We start from the raw sequence: 15,391 nt of genomic DNA, 5'->3' as shown, positions 1-15,391 counted from the left end.
CTTCCTGAACAGAGTCCCAGGGTCACAACAAATTGGAGAGAGACTCAACAAATGGGACTACCTTAAACTAAAAAGCTTCTGCACAGCTAAAGACATAGCAACCAAGCTAGAAAGACAACCAACTAACTGGGAAAAATATTTACTAGCAATATATCAGACAAAGGCCTAATATCCAGTATAGACAGGGAACTCAAGAAATGAATCCTTCCCAAACCCAACAAACCAATTACTAAATGGGCAAGGGAACTAAAGAGAGACTTCTCAGAAGAAGAGATGAAAATGGCAAAGAAACACATGAGGAAATGTTCATCATCCCTGGTGGTGAAGGAAATGCAAATAAAGACAACCCTGAGATACCACCTTACCCCAGTCAGAATGTCTCACATCCTAAAGTCAGCCAACGACAAATTCTGGAGGGGATGTGGAGAAAGAGGAACCCTATTACACTGCTGGTGGGCACTTTGGAAAGCAGTCTGGAAGGTCCTCAGAAAGCTAAATATCGACCTCCCCTTTGACCCAGCCAAACCACTCCTAGGCATCTATCCTGAACAACAGGAACCAATATACAAGGACACGTGCACCTCCATGTTCACTGCAGCACTGTTCACAATAGCCAGGATATGGAAACAACCCAGATGCCCCACTACAGAAGAATGGATCCAAAAATTGTGGTACCTATACACAATTGAATATTATACAGCCGTTAGAAAGGACAAAATAATGGCATTTGCAGGGAAATGGATGGAATTAGCAGAAATCATGTTGAGTGAGGTAAGCCAAGAGCAAAGAGATAAATGGTGCATGGTCTCCCTGACAAATAGATGTTAAATCCAAAACGTAAGGTGATACGACAAAGTAAACAAGACTTAAGAAACAAAAGACCTCCACTCCTCTGGTCGAATAATTACTAAATGACCCCATGCTGCTGATCACATGTATGGTATATATGTGCACGCCAGAGGGAAACCAGGAGGACCACACAGAACTAGAGGGAATCAGAGAAAAAACATACAACAGTGGGACCCATCAGCTGCACTGGTCTTGATCAAAACCAACTAAGCAACTCAATGGCAGCGATGGGAGGGAGGGAATGAGCAGGAAAGAGGGAACAGCTGACACTAAGCAAAAGAAAAGAAATGTACATATAACCTGATGTGGAAGAAATAACACACACACACACACACACACAATGGAATTCTATGCTTCTATCTTAAAGAATGATACTGCCCCATTTGTTAGGAAATGGAAAAACTTGGAAAAAAATCATATAGGTCCCTGCTTTTATATGAATTATCTATCTTATTTGATAATAATATTTATTAAACAAAGACAATCAGGTAAAATGAAACAAATTGCTCTTGGGGGAGACAATTCTCTGTAGTTAGCAAAGAAAAAGTCTTTATGTTAATGGATTATGATGAGAGAAATGTGTTTTGTATGATATTTTCTTATAGGATACTGTTTTTAACATATGTCCAACTTGTGCTGCATGTAAGAGGTAATACTACACATTTTTATAATATTTGCCCAATTCATCCTAATATTTTTAAATACATAATCACCACAATAGCACAAATTCTTTTTAATTTTGGGCAATTGTGGGGCTTGAATTGTGAGCCTGGGCGCTATCCCTCAGCTCTTCAGCTCAAGGTAAGCACTCTACTGTTTGAACCACAGCGCCACTTCCAGTTTTCTAGTGGTTTATTGGAGATAAGAGTCTCACAGACTTTCCTTCCTGGGCTGGCTTTGAACCGTTTTCCTCAGATCTCAGCTTCCTGAGTAGCATGAGCCACTGGTGCTCGGCACAGATTCTTTTAACTTGGTTGCACTTATTCACTTTCATTTATTTGTTTCACTTCATATTTCATGTATCCATGAATCACTCACCGGTGACATATTAATCATGCACTGGACACTCAACCCACCCAGAAGGAGTGGGACAAGGTTGGGGCAATGCCTTGGCTCAGAGCTCGATTCCTTCCCTCGGGGCAAGGGTCCTTGACCCTTTTGTAGGGCCATGAAAAACAAGGTTGGAGACTCAGTGCCCTCGCACCAGCACAACTCTGCCCCGCTTCCAGCTCTTGTCTCTGGGCGATGGTTTGTCTTTCTGGATTCACAGCAATTCTGTTCTCCCTCCCTACTCCATCCTCAATCTAGAATAAACTACAAAGAATGTCAGGACGAGAACCCCATCACAGCAGCACACATTCTGGTGTTCTGACACAGGGTGGAAGGGCCTCCACTCACACCTGAAGTGAAGGAAATGTCACTATGCTCACATGACTCTGGTCATGAGATGGCCACCAAGCTCTCCGCCACCATAAACCCTGGAGCTGGGAGCAGGTGCGGCTGCCTCTGAGGCCAACAGGTGGAGAACTTGGGTACAATGTGCAACTGTCTCAAAACAAATGGGACCACAGGGACTCACATCGCTGTGCATTGAGCCACAGGCTAAAGTAGATGTGATGGCCTTTCATCTTCACAATGCTCCTAGGCAAGTCTTTTTTATCCTCCCTTTCCAGGGGAAGAAAGTGAGGTTTTGAGAGGTTACTGACCTGCCCAGAGTTTGCAGTTTAGATGGACAGGTCTGTTTTAGGGTTCATTATGTGCAGCACTGTTCTGCCTCTTATTCAATACCACCATCCCACAATGCACTGCACATGTCCTTCTATTCAACCCAGGGCAGGACAGGCAAGGAGGGCTTGCTTCTCTCTGGTACCCATGAAGGGACCAGGTTAATTCAGGACATGATGGTGATTGGTTGATTTTCCTTGTCACCATTTTTACTGTTCTTCTTGGCTTTTTCCAGTGTCCCTGCATGGGAAAGCAGTCAGACAGAATGGCATTTTGGAGTAGAACTGGGAGATTTCAAGAATGTGACCTACTTCATTTTAAAGCTGTCTTAACTAATTTGGTATCTGTAACAATAGTATCATTTGGCTATAAACTGGTTAATAGTGTCTGAATCGCTATAGCCATAATATAACAAAATACAAATTTTCCTTATTCATGTAAGACATTTGAAGTGCAAAGCAAGTTCCACATAACAGCCCCAAAGTGTACAATATAGAAATTCCAGATGTGTGGATTACTTACACAGGAGCCATTTTATTTGTGGCCTTCAGTGTGCTCTGTATATATAGGATCATACATACTGGGAGCAGGATACACAATGGTGGTAAGTTTCAAGCACTTGGGATTGTACTTCCCAAAGCTTGCTGCAGCATTATCCCCCTTCCCAGTCGCCTTTCCTAGAAAGTGCTGGGTTTTGTCTCCCATAATCATCAGAGGAAGACAAACTATGGCTTCAGGTCAGGAAGAGCCGTGGAGCCTCTGCTTGTGTTATTGGGGGGCTCTTGTTTCAGAGAACTGCTGCTCATTCTTTCTCAGAATCCAGGTCTCATGAGCATGTGGAGAAGACTTTCTGAAACCTGGGTAAACATTTCCCTAGCCCTCAGATTGTCCCAGGGCAGGGGTCAGATCTGAAAGTTGAAAAGCATTTTGCAAGTGAGTTCTGTCACAGGACAGCAAGTGACACCCAGCGGGGGGTTCCCACAGTTCTGAGCCACACAGACTCTGAGGATAATGAAGCAGCGTTTCTATGTCACAGAACCTGGCATGCCTATGACAAGTGAAGACATTTAGAAGGATGAGTAGTGTCATCAGGGATTGTCAGTTCTGTAAACTGTGTTATCTTCATCCAGAAGTGAGCTGTCATGCAGACATATAATTATTTACATGTCTTACTATTGGTAGGCATGAGAAATTATACTGAACTCTTTGCTTTTATTTTAAACTGCACAGTATGTGCAGTTTTGCTTCATTTTATGAAATCAGTTTGAACTTGTGAAGATTAAATTTTGACTTACATAAGTTAGCATCTTGCATAGGGCTTGTTGTTGTTGGTTATGGGGCTTGACTCAGGATCTGGGTGCTGTCCTTGAGCTCTTTGGCTCAAGGCTAGCACTTTACCAGCTTAAACCCCAGTGCCACTTCCAGTTTTCTGGTGGTTAATTGGAGATAAGCGTCTCTTGGACTTTCTTGCCTAGGCTGGCTTTGAACTGCAATCCTCAGATCTCAGCCTCCTGAGTAGTTAGGAATACAAGCGTGAGCCACCCATGCCCAGCTTGTATAGGGTATTGAAGCCAAAGATCACACTGGTTCTTCAGAGAGACAGTATCTGGAGGACATTTGTGAAACTCTCCAGCCATAACCAAGATTCAAGGAGAAATTAGAAGAAATTGCCTTTCAAAATAAAAGCTAAGAAGCCAACAATCAAACAACAGAAAAATGAGCATCCATGAAAATTCTTACAAAAAAGAGTTAAAATCCATTATGATCCCAACGTTCACTTATGAATCGCAGCAACTACATTCTTGTTAAAAACCTTTAAAATTTTACAAAAGTGCATACTGAAATGACTGTGCTGGCTCTTTATCTGGCATTAATCATACTAAGGCTGACTATCTTTTGCCTTCATGTTTAAGTTTCAAATTACAGCTTCATTACATTCATTGTCATTGATTGTAACATGCCAACTGAGCATTTAGTCTCAAATTTTAAAAATAGTGGGGGAAAAACGGGCCCAAGTGGTGCCTACACGAATTCAACTCCTGTTGGCTTTTCCATTATAATTGTGCCCCAAACATCCTCAATTTTCATAGAAAATTATGCAGTACAATGAAAGGCATGCATGACGGAGCTACAGAATCAAAGGATGTCCACAAGGTATGGGTAGAAGTAATTACTGTCACGATATTCTACAACTTGCTACTTTGGCAATAGAAACATATTGAATAAGTATTCACATTCAAAGCAACAGGTTTGGATAATGATTTGTTGGTCAAAAACTAAGAGTGACATTTTAAAAAATGAAGAACAATTATTTAGTGCTTAGGAAGAAATGATAAATGAGCACCTGTTAACTCAATGAAAGGTAGAATGGAAGAGTGCCTGAGAGAATTCCAACCCAAATAGCAGCAGTAGGGCGTTGGCCAGGCCACCACCAGGTCCATAAGCTCCAAGGTTGACACGTGAAGCAGGGGCCAGTGGTCTACACAGACCTCAGCAGACAGGACCAGGTCAGTGTTTGATATTATGAACTGAACCCAAGCCAAACTGTATGTTAGAATGGCTGGGAAGAGAATCTGATCAACAGCAGAACAACAAAAGTTTGAAATGGAAGCTACTTTACAAGCAGATGCCAGCATAGCATAATCACTCTGAGCTTGAAGATTTCTTTTTAATTTCTAGAGACTGAATGCTAATTTTATGACAGTGTTTAAAAAATTAAAAAGTGAGGTGTTAATAATAAAAGTAGGGAATAAGTGCATCCACCCATCTCTAGCTGAGAATTTTAAGACCTCACTAGCAACCATATAATGGCGATAAATGCAGATTGTCTTAGGATAACACTAATTTGACTAATCGATAAACCATTCCTTGCTTGTAAGTAATTGAAATAAAAGAAGAGCAGCTGATTAGTGAGAAAGTTTCAAAGAACAACCAAAAGATGTGATTTCAGAATATGTGGTTTTTGAGTATTGTCTCCCTATCTTAGCTCAAGGTGGCCTCAAACTTTTGATCTTCCTGCCTTTACCTCTGGAGCATCTTGGATTATAGGTGTGAGTCACCACGGCTGGCCTGGTATTCATCTTTGATCTCTGTCTTTCTCTAGCATACTACAGTTGATCTGTCCTGAAATATTGTCTGGCAGATCTATCTTCAAATGCATCTTCAATGTGACTCTCTTTAGCTTCATCCCCACTGTCATTTATGATCAATCCACTCTTATTTCATACCTGAATTCCTGAAACATTTCACGTTATACATAATGTTCTTCCTTGACCCCAAATAGTCTGCTTTCAACGCAGCTACCAGAAGAATCTGTGAAAGACATCATGACCTGACATCACACAAGCCTTGTGCTCAAAAACTTCCAGTGCCTAAAACATGCTTCAACTGAGGAAAAAACTCCTTGCTAAAAGGTACCATTTATTCTATCTCTTCTCAGTTCTCTATCCTAACTTATTTCTACTCCATCATAAGTACATCGTAAGTACATGGTATTATCATAAAGGGTATGTGTCACTTACACAAGAAAAGATATTACAACATAATGAATATAACAAAGATGTGCATATGAGTGTCTCATCATACATTTCTGGTAAATGGATTACTTTGAGGGCTTAGAATTGCAATAAATGCTAAGGAAAGTGAAGCCTAACTTGTAAGCCTTTTTCTGAATTTATCATGGACTGACTTGTCTATTTTGACTGTATGCAACTGGAAAAATTCATCTTACATGTTGCTAACTTTTGTCACTTGATTCATCATTCTGTAAGTGTTCACTATTAAAATCCTTGCTTCATAAACCGTGTTAGGTGTTGTGGATAGAAATAGGAACTGTGTCTATCTTCAAAGACCATTCAAACAGTGAGCAATGCTGGTTAGTTCACGGTCCTTAACAGTTTCTAGCCTCTCCCACATTCAACTTGCTAATGAATAACCAGATCCTCCTCTGATCCTCCAGGGAGTGAACCATTCCACTACCTGTGATCAGCTCCAGGGTGTCAGGAGGTACCTATGGTGGCCCAGTGAGGACACTGGACATAAGCGTGTCCACCCAAGGGTCTGTATTTCCATAAATGCCTTTAGTCGGGGGGATGTTTGCTTTTTATTTGTTTAACCAATTACCTTTCAGTAGTTACACATAGGGATTGCAGTTGAGATGTAAACTTAGTAGTGCAGTGCTTGCCTTTCATCCTCCCCTCCCCAGCTCCCACCAGCCTAGTTCCACTGTGACAATTACACATTGAATGTTATCGTCATCCAGCCACCCTTCTGCTCTCAATTTCAGCAAGAATTTCACCTCTAGGTGTTCATTTAGTGGACTTAATAATGATTTTTCACCTTTGTATCATTTATCGGCATTTGCTGACAGTTAACTCAGTGCCGGAAGCTTGTATCCTCCTTAATCACCTAGATTACATTCAGTGTCGACCATGGATTCAGTTTTCTCTTGTCAGGCTGCTGCTGAATACAAACTTTCAACTTTCTATTAAGTGTACTTAACAAAATTTAAAAATTTTATAACTCCTTTATTACTCCATTTTTCATATGTAGGTGGCTAAAGTGCTTCCTCATTGCTGGTATGTTATACATTCGTTGAAAATGATACATTTTTATTCTTTTTAAATTTTTTAAAAAACATGATTTTACCTTATGAAATGTGTATGAGATCACACAAGTTAAAATGCTTGGATTTCTCCTGTGCCTATTATTTTATTATGCTTCAAAGCAATATATTGTAGATATACTCGAACTCAACCCCAGAAATAAATTACCATTGATATTTTGGCTTCCTACTTGGAACAATAAGAGATAATATAAAAACATTAATGTAAACAGCCTCGCTTGAACCAGCTATGAATTGTTTACCTTTCTTCTTCATCGGACTGCAGAAAATTCCTCAGAAAAATTTGACAGGATATCTCATTACAGAGAGAAATAAAATCACCCCCCTGTAGACACTGTGCTGTGTGTACTTTATTGCCCAGCCTTATTTTTACTTAGCATTTAGGAAGGAGGTTGATGACTTGCGACCACTTCTTCCTGGACATTAATAAAATCTGTGCAGAAGAAGGGAGAATGCTGGGCCCTGCAGGTGACGAAATGCCATGGGCATGTGAGCAGCCAAGTGTACAAGGTTAGGGTTGTGGGGGAGGGGCGGTCGCAGGCACAGGTGCAGGCACAGGTGCAGGCAGCACCCCCCCCCCATAGCACAGGAGGCAGGAGCAGGGAAACAGCCAGCTCCTCTCCGGGGAAGGAGGAGGCAGGATTGCCCCCGCCAGAAGGAAGCTTGAATAGCCCTGGAAATTCAGCCTCTGCCCCCTGGAAAAGGTACTCATGTGAGAGACAATGCATGTTCCCAGATGACTTCAAACTTTAACTCTTGGCTGTATCCAGAAAATTGAAAAGAGCTTACAGGCTATGACAGGGGCTTAGGAGAGACGCTGAGACAAGTCAGACTCAGGCCAGAGAGGCCAGGTTTTGTTTTTCTTGTATGTTTTTTTTATTAAGAATACTGTACAGAGGGCTTACAGTTACAGGAGCAAGGTAATAAGTACATTTCCTATCGAGCATTGTTGCTTCCTCCTTTTGTTTTCCCTTACCAACCCTTCCATCCCACCTCCACTACCCCCCCAAAGTTGTAAAGTTCATGTTTCACATAGTGTTTTGTACATCTCATTGTTGCAATGGGTCAGCCTGTATCCTTATTTAAGCATTTTGTTTTTTTCCCTTCCCCTCCCCGAAGTAGAGAAGTGTATATACAAGATTCAGGGCACCGACATCAAATACAGTGAAAACAGGGGTTATACCATGGGGGACGAACATACCAAAGAAACAAAAAAAAGTCACATGGTACGTTATAAATACATTAGAAACAATAGCAAGAAAGAAAAAAGATATTTGTGTCCCTATCTTGAGGTTAATTTCACTTCACATCATCTTATATGGTCATATGTACATAGGTTTTGACCTTTTTTGCTTATCCTACACATGTACTAGTTATTCCAACTAAAGGAAACCATGAGACCTATGTTTCTTTGGGCATGGCTTATTTCACTTACTATAATTTTAAAATCAATAGATCACCCACGGATTGAGAGAAGATCTTCACTAGCCATACAACAGACAAGGGTTTCATATCTAAAATCTACCTGGAACTCAAAAAACTAAATCCCCTAACAACAAATCCTCAAAGAAACAACTGCTTGATAAATAAGTGGCCTAAAGACTTAAAAAGAAACTTCTCTGAAGAGGAAATAAGAATGGCCAATAGACACATGAAGAAATGCTCAACCTTTCTAGCCATAAAAGAAATGCAAATCAAAACTACATTGAGATACCACCTCACCCCAGTTAGAATGGCTAGAATCAAGAACTCTAATAACAAGAGATACTGGAGGGGATGTGGACAGAAGGGAACCTTACTGCATTGTTGGTGGGAGTGTAAACTTGTTAACCACTTTGGAAAGCAGTATGGAGGTTCCTCAAAAGACTCCACATAGAGCTCCCCTATGACCCAGCAATCCCACTTTTGGGCATTTACCCAAATGTTTATAAACAAGACCACACTAAAGCTACCAGCACAACTATGTTTATTGCAGCATTATTTACCATAGTCTAGCCCAGATGCCCCTCAGTAGATGAATGGATCAAGAAAATGTTATATATATATATATATATATATAATGATTTTTTTCATTATATTCTATGCCTCCATAGGAAAGAATGACATTGCCCCATTTGTTAGGAAATGTAAAGACTTGGAGGCCAGGTTTGAGAATGAGATCCCAGCTGGTTGAATGATAGGCAACACGATTTACTCTTTCTTTATGGTGGAAGATGAGAGAGAGAGAGAGAGAGACAGAGAGACACAGAGACAGAGACAGAGAGACAGAGACAGAGAGAGACAGAGAGACTGAGAGAGACAGAGAGACAGAGAGGAAAAGAGAACCAGAGAGGAAAAGAGAACCAGAGAGAAAGTGTGTGTGTGTATGTGTGTGTGTGTGTGTGTGTGTGACATTTTCTTCATTTTCTTTACCTGTTTGTCTGTCACTGGGCAGCAGAGCTGATTGTATATGCCCAACAAGCATGTATATGCAGATAACTCGACTGTATGTTGATTGATTTCTTCAGCTATCTGCTAAGAAGTAGACAGCTGCATGGTACAGTAGTTGTGATTTTAGGAAGATTGAGGAGCTTCTATAGCTGATAACCACTGTGGCTATATTAATTTACATTCCCACCACAGTGCCATGTCAAATCAGAAAGATGAATATCACATTTGATTTTATTGGCTAATCTCAATTTAAAACAACTACAAGGAGTCTATCTGGGAGACGGAAGGGGAGAACAGGAGAAAGGAGGGAGGACAAACAAAAGCAATGGTGTCCATATGAGCCAAGTACATAACATCCATGTGTCAAAACGTCAAAAAGAAACACGTTATTTTGTACAATTAATACATACCCATACAAAAGGAAAAATAGTTCTGGAATATTTTAACTAACTTTATAATTCAAGATGGTTTATCACTTCTGATAGTTTGTAAAAAAATATAATATAGCTAGTTCCCTAAATATCCTACCTCCATCTCCCAGCAATGGGAGATAACCACGTGACATTAACAAGATTGTAAATTAATATTAGTAAACTATTAGCAGCAATCCTCAGACCTGATTGAAAGTATACTGATGTTTTTTATGATGCATCTGTCATGTGTGGGGAGGACACACAGATCTTTGAGATTTAATGTTTGCTAAAATTTGAGGACTCATCTTTATAATCAAGACAAAGACATATACTTAATATAATTTTTTCCACACCTTTCCATTTCCTAACAAATGGGGCAATGTCATTCTTTCTGATGGAGGCATAGAATTCCATTGTGTGTATATACCACATTTTCTTGATTCATTCATCTACTGAGGGGCATCTGGGTTGGAGGGGAAGAGGAAAAACAAGTCGTTTAAATAGGGATACAGGTGAACCCATTGCAACAATGAAACGTACAAGTCATTATGTCGAAAATGAACTTTACAACTTTGGTGGGGAGGGGGAGGATGGGGGGGCGGGGGAGAATAGGATGGGAAGGGGAAATAAAGAAGAGGCTACAATGCTTGATAAGAAATGTACTCATTATCTTGCCCATGTAATTGTAACCCCTCTGTACAGTATTTTCACAATAAAAAAGATAAAGACTTATAGATTAACTCTACAAAATTCCCTTAATACCCATATATTAAGATGGTAGCAGTCTCTTCTTCAAGCATCTGTCCACTGCTTCTACATTTGGCTCCAGATAACTTGAAGTTACTTAGGATAAGATGGATGTTCTTTTCCTCCTGGAGCTGTGTCATTACTCCATTTTCTTTTAGACCAGCCTAAAAATTTTTAAAGCCATTGAACAGGTAAATTGAGAATGGAAAGAAAACTGCTTCAAAAAGTGATAAAACAGCAATTTCATTAGGAAGCGTCTGAATTTTCCAGATGGTTCCTGAAAAATTTCTTTGCTGATCATCTTTCTTTATCAGTTTAAGTTCTTTTGACTTGAGCTATCTCAAGAGAAACAAAAATATATGAGAATATTGGTTAACCCACTGTGATTCCCATGAAAGGGAAGTATCTGCTTGTACAAGAAGCTAGCTGCTTCCAGTTCACCTGCTTAATCTTCTAAAAGTATTGCCCTGTTTTCTTTTACTCAAAAGCAAAGGCCTATTTGCCTTGATGCTCTCAGCTACACCGAATGAGAGCCGTCTACAGCAGCTGTCCCTATTTCTGTTTGTGTAACTTTATTCTCTAGAGCATGCCATCTAGAATCTGCTTCTCCACCCAATACAAATTGTTCTAAACAAGGCCACACGTGTGTCACAATGGGTGGACCTGTTCTGTTTCATAGCATCCTCCCCTGCCTGGTCCTTCTTCACCCTCTGCCCTGGATCCTGGGTGTCCCCACCCTTTTCTGGGCTGGGTCTCTGCTCCCCCTTCTCCATACTTTCTTCTTCTTTCAGAATTGAAGCCAACATGGCACAGGTTTTGAAGTTCGGGGTCTTCTAATATTCCATATGAAATTTTAAACTGCTTCTGCTATGTGATTGGAGGGTGTTCCTGGGATTTTGCTGGGTATTGCGTTGACTTTGTAGACAGCTGTTGCTATTCTCAGAGGCCTGGCTTCTTCTCAGCAGCGCTCCCTGAGAGCCCAGCAAGCATTTACGGTGTCACCATGCTCAGCAAGTCCTTCCCCCGTGGACACCAGGGTCCTGTCGGGGAGGCAGTGGTGACAGATCACAAGAGTCAGTGTAGTTGGTGGCAATGGGAAGGGAAACACAACTCAGCATCCAATCCCCTTAGAAGGCCTATTTCCTATCAGAGCCCAAGTAGACTTTCCCATTTACTTTTCAGAGAACATATTCAAGAATTACCTTAGATCCCCCAAGAAAGTTTGCCTGAGCCTTTTTAAAATTTTGTTTTTTAATTGTTACTATAAAGGTGATGTACAGAGGGATTACAGTTATATACCTCGAGTAAAGAGACCCTTTCATTTTGGACATCACCCCTTCCCTTACTCTCTCCCAGTTTTCCCCTCCTATCCCCACCCACAAGTTGTATAGTTCATTTTCCACATAATTTCCAGTGAGTACCACTGTGGCATTTGTTCACCCATTGTCCCTCTATTTCTGTGCCCCCTTCTACTCTTCCAAAGACAGATAAACAAACAAACAAGACAAAAGCAAAGAAAACAAAAACAGCAACAAAGAATAAAACCTCATTCCATTTTCTGGAGTTCATTTCAATAAATATTATTTTACATGGTCAGATGCATATAGCTATTATGCCTTTGTGTTCCTCTTCTAGAATATCCTCCTTTGATTCATTGTGTGTGAATGCCTGTACAATTTATCACGTCAGCCAGACCCAGAGAAACATAGGTTGAATGGTTTTCCTTGTTTGTGGTAGCCAGAAGATGCCTGTTAAGTCTACAAGTAAACATATTAGCTTGCCCAAGCCTTTTAACTAGAGTAATAGGTAGGGTCACAGGGGTTCACTGGAAGTCACTCTAGAAAACTTGGTTTGGGGGAACTTTATTTGGCAGAGTGTGGTGAACTACTGAACTACCCCACATGAGGATTTTTGTCAAGATGGGAAGAGAATTAAAGTTAGCTCGGCACAGATTTTTTTAAAAAGATGAAACAGCTTGCAGTGGGGATGTGTTCTTCAAAGTGCAGGTCCCCGAGAATACAGCCCAGGGTGCACCACAGTGCCCAGCTCCGATGTGTAGGGGAGAGAAGTTTACAAGACTGAACTCACCAGAGTGGAGGGAGAGCCCTCTGCGGCAGCTGGTGTGTGGCAAGTGGGGAGTGGAAATGCAGAGACCTATGCAGACAGCGGAGTCTGCTCTTGCTTGAATGGATTTTTAGGTGTAGAGGAAAATAGATGTGAAGACAAGAGTTAGATCTAAATGAACTTGTGGAGATCTGTTCTCTTGCCTCCAGACTACTCGAAGCTTCTCTGAGATCAAGGCTCTGGGAGTCCATATCCTGCAGTCCTCAACCAGCGAGGGTGCAGAGAAGCAGGTGTCTCAGGTCAAAGGCTCCTTAGAGCTGTGTACAAGGACACAAGGGATCTCAGAAGGGGGAGGGCATCCAAGGAGAGGACAAAGAGAGAGTGTCTGGCAGTCACTATCTGCAGGAAGCAGGTCTGAGAGGAAAAATGTCAATGCTGGAATGAACTGGGATCCCAAGAGGCAGCCCAGAGACAGAGGTCATGATGGAGGAGGGCCTTGCTCAGTGCCAGGAGGCTGAGGCCAGAGGGGAGCATGGCGGGTGAGTGGAGGCAACCTCCAAAGAACCCTGTCAGTGGGACCTCCAGCATGCTCAGCCCCAGCCTTATTCCTGCTAGGTCAGCTCCCCAACAAGAAATCAGGGTGAATAAATCTGGGCTGTATGATGCACTTCCTCCCAGTTCCCCTCTGATTATACAGTTTCAGTCAGTACCAGAATCATCCAAAGACCTTAGAAAAATGCAGCCTCTCATTCAATCACTGAAGGAATCTTTAAAAACAGTTGTTTTTATAAATGGCAATGCAAAGCCGAGACTGATCCTCATGAAATACTAGACTCTGTTTTCCTGAGCTTAGGAATTCACGAGAAGAGATGTGCCAAGAAATGAAATAAACTCTCCACACGTGATGAGAGCAACACGCTTGGCAAAATAGGGCCGGCAATAATTGTGTAAGCATTGCGTTGGACAAGAGGACCAAGCTCAGCTCACCCTCCTTGAGAGGCCGGTGTCAATCATCACCCTCCACCTGCCATTCCACTACCAACGGGGCAGTGTGACCACAAGCCCATACAGGACTTCGAGGAGAACAGCTACGCTCTGAGAAATGCATCACACTGAGGCATGATGTAACAAGAAGGGAGCTGGTTACGCCCCCACTGGGTGCACAGTCCTGGGGCAGTAGCATCATTTCTCTCATGAGAAAATCAGCAGGAAAAGTGCAAACCTTCACTCCCATCACAGATGAGATGCACTCACTGGGATTGTGGAAATCCAAGAATAAAGACATTACTTTCACACCAACCTACACAATTTTCTCATTCCTCAAACTATAGAGATTTCTTCACTGAAATGTCCTGTGTGGCTGTCAAGTGTAAGATTTGCTAAAGTTGTACTTTGCATTTTCCATTTTCTCAAGATTAGAAGCATATGTTTGTCACCTCTACATATGATTATTTCGCCATGGATCGTTTCCTTCACTTTCTTCAGGGAAGATCAGTCAAAACAGTTATCATTTCAAAACTGACCTGCCAAAAAGTTAGACAAGCAGGACTTGTTTTATTAATTAAATTTCTATACAAATTAGAAAATGAGCTAACTAACAAAAATATGACCATGCATCTTAATGTCATCTCAGGAATATATTCACAGAGGAGAAGTTCAGAGCATCCTTGGGATTGTAGAGACTAGAGAGAGGAGGGAGAAGTCAGTCAGGAAAGGAGAGGAGGGGAGAGAGAGAGAGAGACAGAGACAGAGACAGAGAGAGACAGAGAGAGACAGAGAGAGAACACAAAAGAGAGAGAAAGAGAGTATGCATATTGGAGACCAAGTCTGAAGTAGAAATTTCTGATGATCAGGAACTTTTCACTTCTTCTCAGGGTCTCTGTCTTTAATGGACCAACCATGATTAACTGCCTCTGATAACAGGATGGCCCGCACAAACTCACTGTGTGGGCATCCAGGGGGTGTGGTACCCCATGTTCTCTGTGGAGGTGAGAGCCAGAAGCAACGATGTTATTAGCACACTCAGATACCATGTTGAGGAATTTAGGAAGGTCAATGGTACATGCTTGTCTGAAGTGCTTCTGTGGTTTAAAGTGGTCCTTGAAAAAAGCCACCACTTAGAGGGCAAAATCAGAGGCCCAGAAGAAGTAAAAGTGGAGATAAATTTAACTATCATGAACCAAGTGTTCATTTGCTCCTTTCTCTCTCTTTTTCTCTCTCTCTGGGCTATATTAAGTAGAATTTTATAGTTCGTGAACAAAAACCTTTCCAATAAGTATATTTATGGTATAGTTTTATACCTATGCTGAAGCTTAGAGTGTTCCTTACATAGGATTGCAGAATTATTAATTGCCAACTTTTAAAACAAGGAAGCATGGAGCCATCAGGCAGGTAAGGGGTGACCTGAAGGCAGACCAGCACCTGGCCCTAGAGACAAACACATAACTGTATGAATGAAACATTCTTTTTATTTAATTAAGTTTTTTATTGTGAAAATACTGTACAAAGGGGTTACAGTTACATGAGCAAGGTAATGAGT

This window comes from Dipodomys ordii, unplaced genomic scaffold (assembly GCF_000151885.1).
Source record: "Dipodomys ordii isolate 6190 unplaced genomic scaffold, Dord_2.0 Scaffold21, whole genome shotgun sequence".
Classification (NCBI taxonomy): Eukaryota; Metazoa; Chordata; class Mammalia; order Rodentia; family Heteromyidae; genus Dipodomys; species Dipodomys ordii.
The sequence above is the reverse complement of the archived record's forward strand: the minus strand, read 5'-3'. Positions refer to the sequence as shown.